The following is a 12,164-nucleotide window of genomic DNA, read 5'->3' on the forward strand; positions in this document are numbered from 1 at the left end:
GAGTTGATGACGTCACCATGCGGTTCGCGGGCCTCCATTGGGAATTGGTGATGTCTAGAGTCCGCCATTTTGTTCAGGGATCTTAGGGTGCACCCTCCTGCGCACGCCTTCAAAATTTCACATCTTCAGATTTCATAGTGAAGTTGCAGTTCGTGATTTAGTTAGGCACTGCAAAAAGTTTGAAAATTGCATCGTTTCTGTTGCTTATGGGAGTGACGTCACAGCGTCCTAGGGTGGCGTAAGACAGTAGCGTAAACTGTGCTATGTAGGAAAAAACTGAGATAGCCATTTTTTAGGCAGTGTTAGAAACTTGAGGGGAAATGTCGAAATTTTTGATCGGGGGGCTGACCCCTGGCCCCCACGACGGTTTGAAGTTTCGGCCTTTTTTAATTTTTTTCCGTATACGTTATGGGAGGAAAGTCGGATTTCTCCATGGATTCTGAAAGCAGGTTGGAAGTTGTCCACTCACTAAAAATCGGGGAGCACGTTGGAGCTCTGTTGGCGACCGCACCATCATTTCAATAAAATGCAAGTTACGAGCAAAGTGGGAAACGTGACTTCCACGGATCCCTTTTCAGGATAAAGTGTGACATGTAGAACGGAACGGACGTCGCCACCATGTAGTGAAAGGATGTACGAGGCGTCATCGCAAGTCCAAACTTTGAATTTCGTTACGGTTTTGCATCTACAGTGTTTTCAAAATGGCCGATTTTTGATGCCTGCAATGTTGCAATTTTCGACCTTTTAACGCCAACAGAGCCCACTTTGCTCGGTTTTTGGAAAATGGCGGTGATTGGACGTCACTTACTATGGACAGACCTCTTGACTGATGCATGTTTTCAATTTCCACGTTTTTTAGTTTGGCCGCCATTTTGAAATTTTGCCATTTTTAATCGAAATTCCGAGTTTGGGAATTTTTGGCGGAAGAACAGTTGAAGATAGGTATAGGGAAAGTGGGGTGGGAAATGTCGGCCAAAATGTCCCCTGCATGCTTAATTTTTTTTAGTTGCTCCAGTGTCCACCGTGAGGCGCTCAGGTCGGTTTAATGCGTAACGTGCAGGACGAGTTGATGACGTCATCATGCGGTTCGCGGGCCTCCATTGGGAATTGGTGATGTCTAGAGTCCGCCATTTTGTTCAGGGATCTTAGGGTGCACCCTCCTGCGCACGCCTTCAAAATTTCACATCTTCAGATTTCATAGTGTAGTTGCAGTTCGTGATTTAGTTAGGCACTGCAAAAAGTTTGAAAATTGCATCGTTTCTGTTGCTTATGGGAGTGACGTCACAGCGTCCTAGGGTGGCGTAAGACAGTAGCGTAAACTGTGCTATGTAGGAAGAAACTGAGATAGCCATTTTTTAGGCAGTGTTAGAAACTTGAGGGGAAATGTCGAAATTTTTGATCGGGGGGCTGCTCCCTGGCCCCCACGACGGTTTGAAGTTTCGGCCATTTTTAATTTTTTTCCGTATACGTTATGGGAGAAAAGTCGGATTTCTCCATGGATTCTGAAAGCAGGTTGCAAGTTGTCCACTCACGAAAATCGGGGAGCACGTTGGAGCTCTGTTGGCGACCGCACCATCATTTCAATAAAATGCAAGTTACGAGCAAAGTGGGAAACGTGACCTCCACGGATCCCTTTTCAGGATAAAGTGTGACATGTAGAACGGAACAGACGTCGTCATAACGTAGGGAAAGGATGTACGAGGCGTCATCAGAACTGCTAATTTTCAATTTCCTTACGGTTTTGCATCTACAGTGTTTTCAAAATAGACGATTTTGGATAGCTGAAATGTTGCAATTTTACACCTCTGAACTACACCACCGCCGCCTATGAGAGCTCTGGAAAAATGGCGCTTCTTGCACGTCACTTAGCATGGACAGACCTAGGGAGTGATAAATATTTTCAATTTCCAACGCTTTCAGTGTCGCCGACATTTTGAAATTTTCTCATTTTTACGGGAAATTCCTACTTTCGGAATATTTGGCGGGAAAACCGTTCAACATAGGTATAGGGAAAGTGGGGTGGGAAATGTTGCCCAACATGTCCCCTGCACGGAGATATTTTTTTGGTTTGTCCATCGTTCCCCTTTAGCGCTCAGATCGTTATGCCGTAAGTAGTGCAGTTCCCGGAAATGACGTCACGATGTCGTTTGCGGGCCTTGCATTGGGTGGCGGTGGGGCACGAATCCACTATTTTGGCTGGACAATGTAGTCTGTAGTTTGGTGCTTGCGCGTGCAAAACTTCGAAACTTCAGATTTTAATAGTTTGCGTGCAGTTCAACATCAAACTTAGCTCTGCAAAAACGGTGCAAATTGCGTTGTTTCTCGCATATACGAGTGACGTCACTGCGGCATTGGGTGGCGTACAACAGTAGCGTGAAGGATGCTATTTACGAAAAAACTGAGATAGCCATTTTTTACGCAGTGTTAGAAAGTGGGGGAGAAATGTCGAAATTTTTGATCGGGGGGTCACCCCGTGCCCCCCACGACGGTATAAAGTTTGGGCCATTTTGAATTTTTTCCGTTGCCTTTATGAGAGGAAAGTCGGATTTCTTGATGGATTCTGAAAGCAGGTTGCAAATTGTCCACGCAGGAAAATCGGGAAGGTTGTTGGAGCTTTGTTTGCGACCGCACCATCGTTTCAAGAAAATGTAAGTTTCGAGGAAAGTGGGAAACACAACCTCAACGAATCCCTTTTCAGGGTAAAGCGTGAGATGTAGAGAGGAATGGACGTCGCCACCATGTAGGAAAAGCATGTACGAGGCGTCATCAGAAATCGAAACATCGAATTTCCTTACGGTTTTTCATCTACAGTGTTTTCAAAATGGCCGATTTTCAATGCCTCAAATTTTGCAATTTTGAACATTTTAACGCGAACAGCACTTCCCGTGTGTGGTGTGCGAAAGTGGCGGTGATTGGACGTCACTTACAATGGACATACCTATTGAACGATGCATATTTTCAATATCCACCGCATTTAGTTTGGCCGCGATTTTGAAATTTTGCCATTTTGGAGGGAAAATAGTTTAAGTTACGTATAGGAAAAGGGGGTGGGGAATATTGGCCAACATTGTTAGACATACATATTTAATTGTTTTTTAAAATTAGAAAAACGCACGGATACCCCCACGAACCATTCACAGCAAGGTTAGGTTAGGTTGAGTTAGGTTAGGCAACATAGTAAATTCGTTTTTAAAAATTAAAAAAATGCACGGATAGCTCCACGAACCATTCACGGCAAGGTTAGGTTAGGTTGAGTTAGGTTAGGCAACATAATTAAATTCGTTATAAAAATTAGAAAAATGCACGGATACCCCACGAACCATTCACGACAAGGTTAGGTTAGGTTGAGTTAGGTAAGGCAACATAGTTAAATTCGTTTATAAAATTAGAAAAAAGCACGGATAGCCCCACGAGCCATTCACGACAAGGTTAGGTTAGGTTGAGTTAGGTTAGGCAACATAATTAAATGCGTTTTGAAAAATTAGTAAAATGCACTCATAGCTCCACGAACCATTGACGACAAGGTTAGGTTAGGTTCAGTTAGGTTAAGCAACATAGTGAAATTCTGTTTTTAAAATTAGAAAAATGCACGGATAGCCCCACGAACCATTCATCGCAAGGTTAGGTTGAGTTAGGTTAGGCAACATAGTTAAATTCGTTTATAAAATTAGAAAAAAGCACGGATAGCCCCACGAACCATTCACGACAAGGTTAGGTTAGGTTGAGTTAGGTTAGGCAACATATTAAAATTCGTTTATATAATTAGAATAAAGCACGGATAGACGCAAGAACCATTCACGGCAAGGTTAGGTTAGGTTTAGTTAGGTTAGGCTACATAGTTAAATTCGTTTTTAAAACTAGAAGAAATGCTCGGATAGCCCCACGAACCATTCACGACAAGGTTAGGTTAGGTTAGGTTAGGCAACATAGTTAAATTCGTTTATAAAAATTAGAAAAAAGCACGGATAGCCCCACGAACCATTCAGGACAAGGTTAGGTTAGGTTGAGTTAGGTTAGGCAACATTGTTAAATTCGTTTATAAAATTAGAAAAAAGCACGAATACACCCACGAACCATTCACGGCAAGGTTAGGTTAGGTTGAGTTAGGTTAGGTAACATAGCTAAATTCGTTTATATAATTAGAAAAAAGCACGGATAGCCCCACGAACCATTCACAACAAGGTTAGGTTAGGCAACATAGCTAAATTCGTTTTTAAAATTTGGAAAAGCATGCACGGATAGCCCCACGAACCATTCACGTGAAGGTTAGGTTAGGTTGAGTTAGGTTACGCAACATAGTTAAATTCGTTTATAAAATTAGAAAAAAGCACGAATAGCCCCACTAACCATTCACGGGAAGGTTAGGTTAGGTTGAGTTAGGTTTGGCAACATAGTTAAATTCGTTTTTAAAAATTAGAAAAAAGCACGGATAGCCGCACGAACCATTCACGACAAGGTTAGGTTAGGTTGAGTTAGGTTAGGCAACATAGTTAAATTCGTTTATAAAATTAGAAAAAAGCACGGATAGGCCCACGAACCATTCACGACAAGGTTAGGTTAGGTTGAGTTAGGTTAGGCAACATAGTGAAATTCGTTTTTAAAAATTAGAAAAATGCACGGATAGCCCCACGAACCATTCAGGACAAGGTTAGGTTAGGTTGAGTTAGGTTAGGCAACATAGTTAAATTCGTTTATAAAATTGGAAAAAAGCATGAATACACCCACGAACCATTCACGGCAAGGTTAGGTTAGGTTGAGTTAGGTTAGGCAACATAGTTAAATTCGTTTACAAAATTAGAGAAAGCACGGATTGCCCCACAAACCATTCGCGACAAGGTTAGGTTAGGTTGAGTTAGGTTGGGCAACATAGTTAATTTGGTTTTTTAAAATTAAAAAAATACACGGATAGCTCCAAGAATCTTTCACGGCAAGGCTAGGTTAGGTTGAGTAAGGTTAGGCAACATAGTGAAATTCGTTTTTAAAAATTAGTAAAATGCACTCTTAGCTCACGAACCATTCACGACAAAGTTAATTTAGGTTGAGTTAGGTTAGGCAACATATTGAAATTCGTTTTTAGAAATTGAAAAAATGCACGGATAGCCCCACGAACCATTCACGGCAAGGTTAGGTTATGTTGAGTTAGGTTAGGCAACATAGTTAATTTCGTTTATAAAATTAGAAAAAAGCACGGATACCCCACGAACCATTCACGACAAGGTTAGGATAGGTTGAGTTAGGTAAGGCAACATAGTTAAATTCGTTTATAAAATTAGAAAAAAGCACGGATAGCCCCACTAGCCATTCACGACAAGGTTAGGTTAGGTTGAGTTAGGTTAGGCAACATAATTAAATGCGTTTTGAAAAATTAGTAAAATGCACTCATAGCTCCACGAACCATTGACGACAAGGTTAGGTTAGGTTCAGTTAGGTTAAGCAACATAGTGAAATTCGGTTTTTAAAATTAGAAAAATGCACGGATAGCCCCACGAACCATTCATCGCAAGGTTAGGTTGAGTTAGGTTAGGCAACATAGTTAAATTCGTTTATAAAATTAGAAAAAAGCACGGATAGCCCCACGAACCATTCACGACAAGTTTAGGTTAGGTTGAGTTAGGTTAGGCAACATATTAAAATTCGTTTATATAATTAGAATAAAGCACGGATAGACGCAAGAACCATTCACGGCCAGGTTAGGTTAGGTTGAGTTAGGTTAGGCTACATAGTTAAATTCGTTTATAAAATTAGAAAAAAGCACGGATAGCCACGCGAACCATTCACGGCAAGGTTAGGTTAGGTTGAGTCAGGTTAGGCTACATATTAAAATTCGTTTATATAATTAGAATAAAGCACGGATAGACCCACGAACCATTCCCGGCAAGGTTAGGTTAGGTTGAGTTAGGTTAGGCAACATAGTTAAATACGTTAAAAAATAGTAAAATTCACGGATAGCCCCACGTACCATTCACGACAAGGTAAGGTTAGGTTGAGTTAGGTTAGGCTACATAGTTAAATTCGTTTTTAAAACTAGAAGAAATGCTCGGATAGCCCCACGAACCATTCACGACAAGGTTAGGTTAGGTTGAGTTAGGTTATGTAACATAGCTAAATTCGTTTATAAAATTAGAAAAAAGCACGGATAGCCCCACGAACCATTCACGACAAGGTTAGGTTAGGTTGAGTTAGGTTAGGCAACATAGTTAAATTCGTTTTTAAAAATTGGAAAGACATGCACGGATAGCCCCACGAACCATTCACGTGAAGGTTAGGTTAGGTTGAGTTAGGTTACGCAACATAGTTAAATTCGTTTATAAAATTAGAAAAAAGCACGAATAGCCCCACTAACCATTCACGGGAAGGTTAGGTTAGGTTGAGTTAGGTTAGGCAACATAGTTAAATTCGTTTTTAAAAATTAGAAAAAAGCACGGATAGCCGCACGAACCATTCACGACAAGGTTAGGTTAGGTTGAGTTAGGTTAGGCAACATAGTTAAATTCGTTTTTAAAAATTAGAAAAATGCACGGATAGCCCCACGAACCATTCACGGCAAGGTTAGGTTAGGTTGAGTTAGGTTAGGCAACATAGTTAAATTCGTTTATAAAATTAGAAAAAAGCACGGATAGGCCCACGAACCATTCACGACAAGGTTAGGTTAGGTTGAGTTAGGTTAGGCAACATAGTGAAATTCGTTTTTAAAAATTAGAAAAATGCACGGATAGCCCCACGAACCATTCAGGACAAGGTTAGGTTAGGTTGAGTTAGGTTAGGCAACATAGTTAAATTCGTTTATAAAATTGGAAAAAAGCATGAATACACCCACGAACCATTCACGGCAAGGTAAGGTTAGGTTGAGTTAGGTTAGGCAACATAGTTAAATTCGTTTACAAAATTAGAGAAAGCACGGATTGCCCCACGAACCATTCGCGACAAGGTTAGGTTAGGTTGAGCTAGGTTGGGCAACATAGTTAATTTGGTTTTTTAAAATTGAAAAGGAATGCACGGATAGCCCCACGAACCATTCACGACAAGGTTAGGTTAGGTTCAGTTAGGTTAGGCAACATAGTTAAATTCGTGTTTTTAAAATTAGAAAGGAATGCACGGATAGCCCCACGAACCATTCACGACAAGGTTAGGTTAGGTTGAGTTAGGTTAGGCAACATAGTTAAATTCGTTTATAAAAATTAGTAAAATCCACGGATAGCCCCACGAACCATTCACGGCAAGGTAAGGGTAGGTTGAGATAGGTTAGGCAACATAGTTAAATTCGTTTTTAAAAATTAAAAAGGAATGCACGGATATCCCCACGAACCAATTACGACAAGGTTAGGTTAGGTTGAGTTAGGTTGGGCAACATAGTTAAATTCGTTTATAAAATTATAAAAAAGCCCGGATAGACCCCAGGAACCATTCACGACAAGGTTTGGTTAGGTTGAGTTAGGTTAGGCAACATAGTGAAATTTGTTTATAAAATTAGAAAAAAGCACGGATAGCCCCAGAAACCATTCACGGCAAGGTTAGGTTAGGTTCAGTTAGGTTAGGCAACATATTTAAATTCGTTTTTAAAAATTAGAAAGGAATGCACGGATTGCGTTACGAACCATTCACGGCAAGGTTAGGTTAGGTTGAGTGAGGTTAAGCAACATAGTTAAATTCGTTTATAAAATTAGAATAAAGCACGGATAGCCCCACGAACCATTCACGGCAAGGTTAGGTTAGGTTGAGTTAGGTTAGGCAACATAGTTAAATTGCTTTATAAAATTAGAAAAAAGCACGGATAGCCCCACGAACCATTCACGACAAGGTTAGGTTAGGTTCAGTTAGGTTAGGAAACATAGTTAAATTCGTTTATAAAATTAGAAAAAAAGAACGGATAGCTCCACGAACCATACACGACTAGGTTAGGTTAGGTTGAGTTAGGTTAGGAAACATAGTTAAATTCGTTTTTAAAATTACAAAAAGCACGGATAGCCCCGCGAACCATTGACGACAAGGTTAGGTTATGTTCAGTTAGGTTAGGCAACATTGTTAAATTCGTTTTTAAAAATTAAAAAGGAATGCACGGATAGCCCCACGATCCATTGACGGCAAGGTTAGGTTAGGCTGAGTTAGGTTACGCAACATAGTTAAATTAGTTTATAAAATTAGAAAAATGCATATATAGTCCCACGAACCATTCACGGCAAGGTTAGGTTAAGTTGAGTTAGGTTAGGCAACATAGTTAAATTCGTTTTTTAAAAATAGAAAAAAGCACGGATAGCCCCACGAACCATTCAGGACAAGGTTAGGTTAGGTTGAGTTAGTTTAGGCAACATATTGAAATTCGTTTTTTAAAATTAGAAAGGAAAGCACGTATAGCCCCACGAACCATTGACGGCAAGGTTAGGTTAGGGTGAGTTAGGTTAGGCAACATAGTTAAATTAGTTTATAAAATTAGAAAAATGCATATATAGTCCCACGAACCATTCACGGCAATGTTAGGTTAGGTTGAGTTAAGTTAGGCAACATAGTTAAATTCGTTTTTCAAAAATAGAAAAAAGCACGGATAGCCCCACGAACCAATCAGGACAAGGTTAGGTTAGGTTGAGTTAGGTTAGGCAACATAGTTAAATTCGTTTTTTAAAATTAGAAAGGAAAGCACGTATAGCCCCACGAACCATTGACGGCAAGGTTAGGTTAGGCAACATAGTTAAATTAGTTTATAAAATTACAAAAAAAGAACGGATAGCCCCACGAACCATTCACGGCAAGGTTAGGATAGGTTGAGTTAGGTTAGGCAACAGTGAAATTCGTTTTTAAAAATTAGAAAAAAGCACGGATAGCCCCACGAGCCATTCACGACAAGGTTAGGTTAGGTTGAGTTAGGTTAGGCAACATAATTAAATGCGTTTTGAAAAATTAGTAAAATGCACTCATAGCTCCACGAACCATTGACGACAAGGTTAGGTTAGGTTCAGTTAGGTTAAGCAACATAGTGAAATTCTGTTTTTAAAATTAGAAAAATGCACGGATAGCCCCACGAACCATTCATCGCAAGGTTAGGTTGAGTTAGGTTAGGCAACATAGTTAAATTCGTTTATAAAATTAGAAAAAAGCACGGATAGCCCCACGAACCATTCACGACAAGGTTAGGTTAGGTTGAGTTAGGTTACGCAACATATTAAAATTCGTTTATATAATTAGAATAAAGCACGGATAGACGCAAGAACCATTCACGGCAAGGTTAGGTTAGGTTTAGTTAGGTTAGGCTACATAGTTAAATTCGTTTTTAAAACTAGAAGAAATGCTCGGATAGCCCCACGAACCATTCACGACAAGGTTAGGTTAGGTTAGGTTAGGCAACACAGTTAAATTCGTTTATAAAAATTAGAAAAAAGCACGGATAGCCCCACGAACCATTCAGGACAAGGTTAGGTTAGGTTGTGTTAGGTTAGGCAACATTGTTAAATTCGTTTATAAAATTAGAAAAAAGCACGAATACACCCACGAACCATTCACGGCAAGGTTAGGTTAGGTTGAGTTAGGTTAGGTAACATAGCTAAATTCGTTTATATAATTAGAAAAAAGCACGGATAGCCCCACGAACCATTCACAACAAGGTTAGGTTAGGCAACATAGCTAAATTCGTTTTTAAAATTTGGAAAAGCATGCACGGATAGCCCCACGAACCATTCACGTGAAGGTTAGGTTAGGTTGAGTTAGGTTACGCAACATAGTTAAATTCGTTTATAAAATTAGAAAAAAGCACGAATAGCCCCACTAACCATTCACGGTAAGGTTAGGTTAGGTTGAGTTAGGTTTGGCAACATAGTTAAATTCGTTTTTAAAAATTAGAAAAAAGCACGGATAGCCGCACGAACCATTCACGACAAGGTTAGGTTAGGTTGAGTTAGGTTAGGCAACATAGTTAAATTCGTTTATAAAATTAGAAAAAAGCACGGATAGGCCCACGAACCATTCACGACAAGGTTAGGTTAGGTTGAGTTAGGTTAGGCAACATAGTGAAATTCGTTTTTAAAAATTAGAAAAATGCACGGATAGCCCCACGAACCATTCAGGACAAGGTTAGGTTAGGTTCAGTTAGGTTAGGCAACATAGTTAAATTCGTTTTTAAAAATTAAAAAGGAATGCACGGATATCCCCACGAACCAATTACGACAAGGTTAGGTTAGGTTGAGTTAGGTTAGGAAACATAGTTAAATTCGTTTTTAAAATTACAAAATGCACGGTTAGCCCCGCGAACCATTGACGACAAGGTTAGGTTATGTTCAGTTAGGTTAGGCAACTTTGTTAAATTCGTTTTTAAAAATTAAAAAGGAATGCACGGATAGCCCCACGATCCATTGACGGCAAGGTTAGGTTAGGCTGAGTTAGGTTACGCAACATAGTTAAATTAGTTTATAAAATTAGAAAAATGCATATATAGTCCCACGAACCATTCACGGCAAGGTTAGGTTAAGTTGAGTTAGGTTAGGCAACATAGTTAAATTCGTTTTTTAAAAATAGAAAAAAGCACGGATAGCCCCACGAACCATTCAGGACAAGGTTAGGTTAGGTTGAGTTAGGTTAGGCAACATATTGAAATTCGTTTTTTAAAATTAGAAAGGAAAGCACGTATAGCCCCACGAACCATTGACGGCAAGGTTAGGTTAGGGTGAGTTAGGTTAGGCAACATAGTTAAATTAGTTTATAAAATTAGAAAAATGCATATATAGTCCCACGAACCATTCACGGCAATGTTAGGTTAGGTTGAGTTAAGTTAGGCAACATAGTTAAATTCGTTTTTCAAAAATAGAAAAAAGCACGGATAGCCCCACGAACCAATCAGGACAAGGTTAGGTTAGGTTGAGTTAGGTTAGGCAACATAGTTAAATTCGTTTTTTAAAATTAGAAAGGAAAGCACGTATAGCCCCACGAACCATTGACGGCAAGGTTAGGTTAGGGTGAGTTAGGTTAGGCAACATAGTTAAATTAGTTTATAAAATTACAAAAAAAGCACGGATAGCCCCACGAACCATTCACGGCAAGGTTAGGATAGGTTGAGTTAGGTTAGGCAACAGTGAAATTCGTTTTTAAAAATTAGAAAAAAGCACGGATAGCCACGCGAACCATTCACGACAAGGTTAGGTTAGGTTGAGTTAGGGTAGGCAACATAGTTAAATTCGTTTATAAAAATTAGTAAAATCCACGGATAGCCCCACGAACCATTCACGGCAAGGTAAGGGTAGGTTGAGTTAGGTTAGGCAACATAGTTAAATTCGTTTTTAAAAATTATAAAGGAATGCACGGATAGCCCCACGAACCAATTACGACAAGGTTAGGTTAGGTTGAGTTAGGTCGGGCAACATAGTTAAATTCGTTTATAAAATTATAAAAAAGCCCGGATAGACCCCAGGAACCATTCACGACAAGGTTAGGTTAGGTTGAATTAGGTTAGGCAACATAGTTAAATATGTTTATAAAATTAGAAAAAAGCACGGATAGCCCCAGAAACCATTCACGGCAAGGTTAGGTTAGGTTCAGTTAGGTTAGGCAACATATTTAAATTCGTTTTTAAAAATTAGAAAGGAATGCACGGATAACGTTACGAACCATTGACGGCAAGGTTAGGTTAGGTTGAGTTAGGTTAGGCAACATAGTTAAATTCGTTTATAAAAATTAGTAAAATCCACGGTTAGCCCCACGAACCATTCACGACAAGGTTAGGTTAGGTTGAGTTAGGTTAGGCAACATAGTTAAATTGCTTTATAAAATTAGAAAAAAGCACGGATAGCCCCACGAACCATTCACGACAAGGTTAGGTTAGGTTCAGTTAGGTTAGGAAACATAGTTAAATTCGTTTATAAAATTAGAAAAAAAGAACGGATAGCTCCACGAACCATACACGACTAGGTTAGGTTAGGTTGAGTTAGGTTAGGAAACATAGTTAAATTCGTTTTTAAAATTACAAAAAGCACGGATAGCCCCGCGAACCATTGACGACAAGGTTAGGTTATGTTCAGTTAGGTTAGGCAACATTGTTAAATTCGTTTTTAAAAATTAAAAAGGAATGCACGGATAGCCCCACGAACCATTGACGGCAAGGTTAGGTTAGGCTGAGTTAGGTTACGCAACATAGTTAAATTAGTTTATAAAATTAGAAAAATGCATATATAGTCCCACGAACCATT

This window comes from Lepisma saccharinum, chromosome 1, assembly GCF_977018435.1.
Source record: "Lepisma saccharinum chromosome 1, izLepSacc3.1, whole genome shotgun sequence".
Taxonomy (NCBI): domain Eukaryota; kingdom Metazoa; phylum Arthropoda; class Insecta; order Zygentoma; family Lepismatidae; genus Lepisma; species Lepisma saccharinum.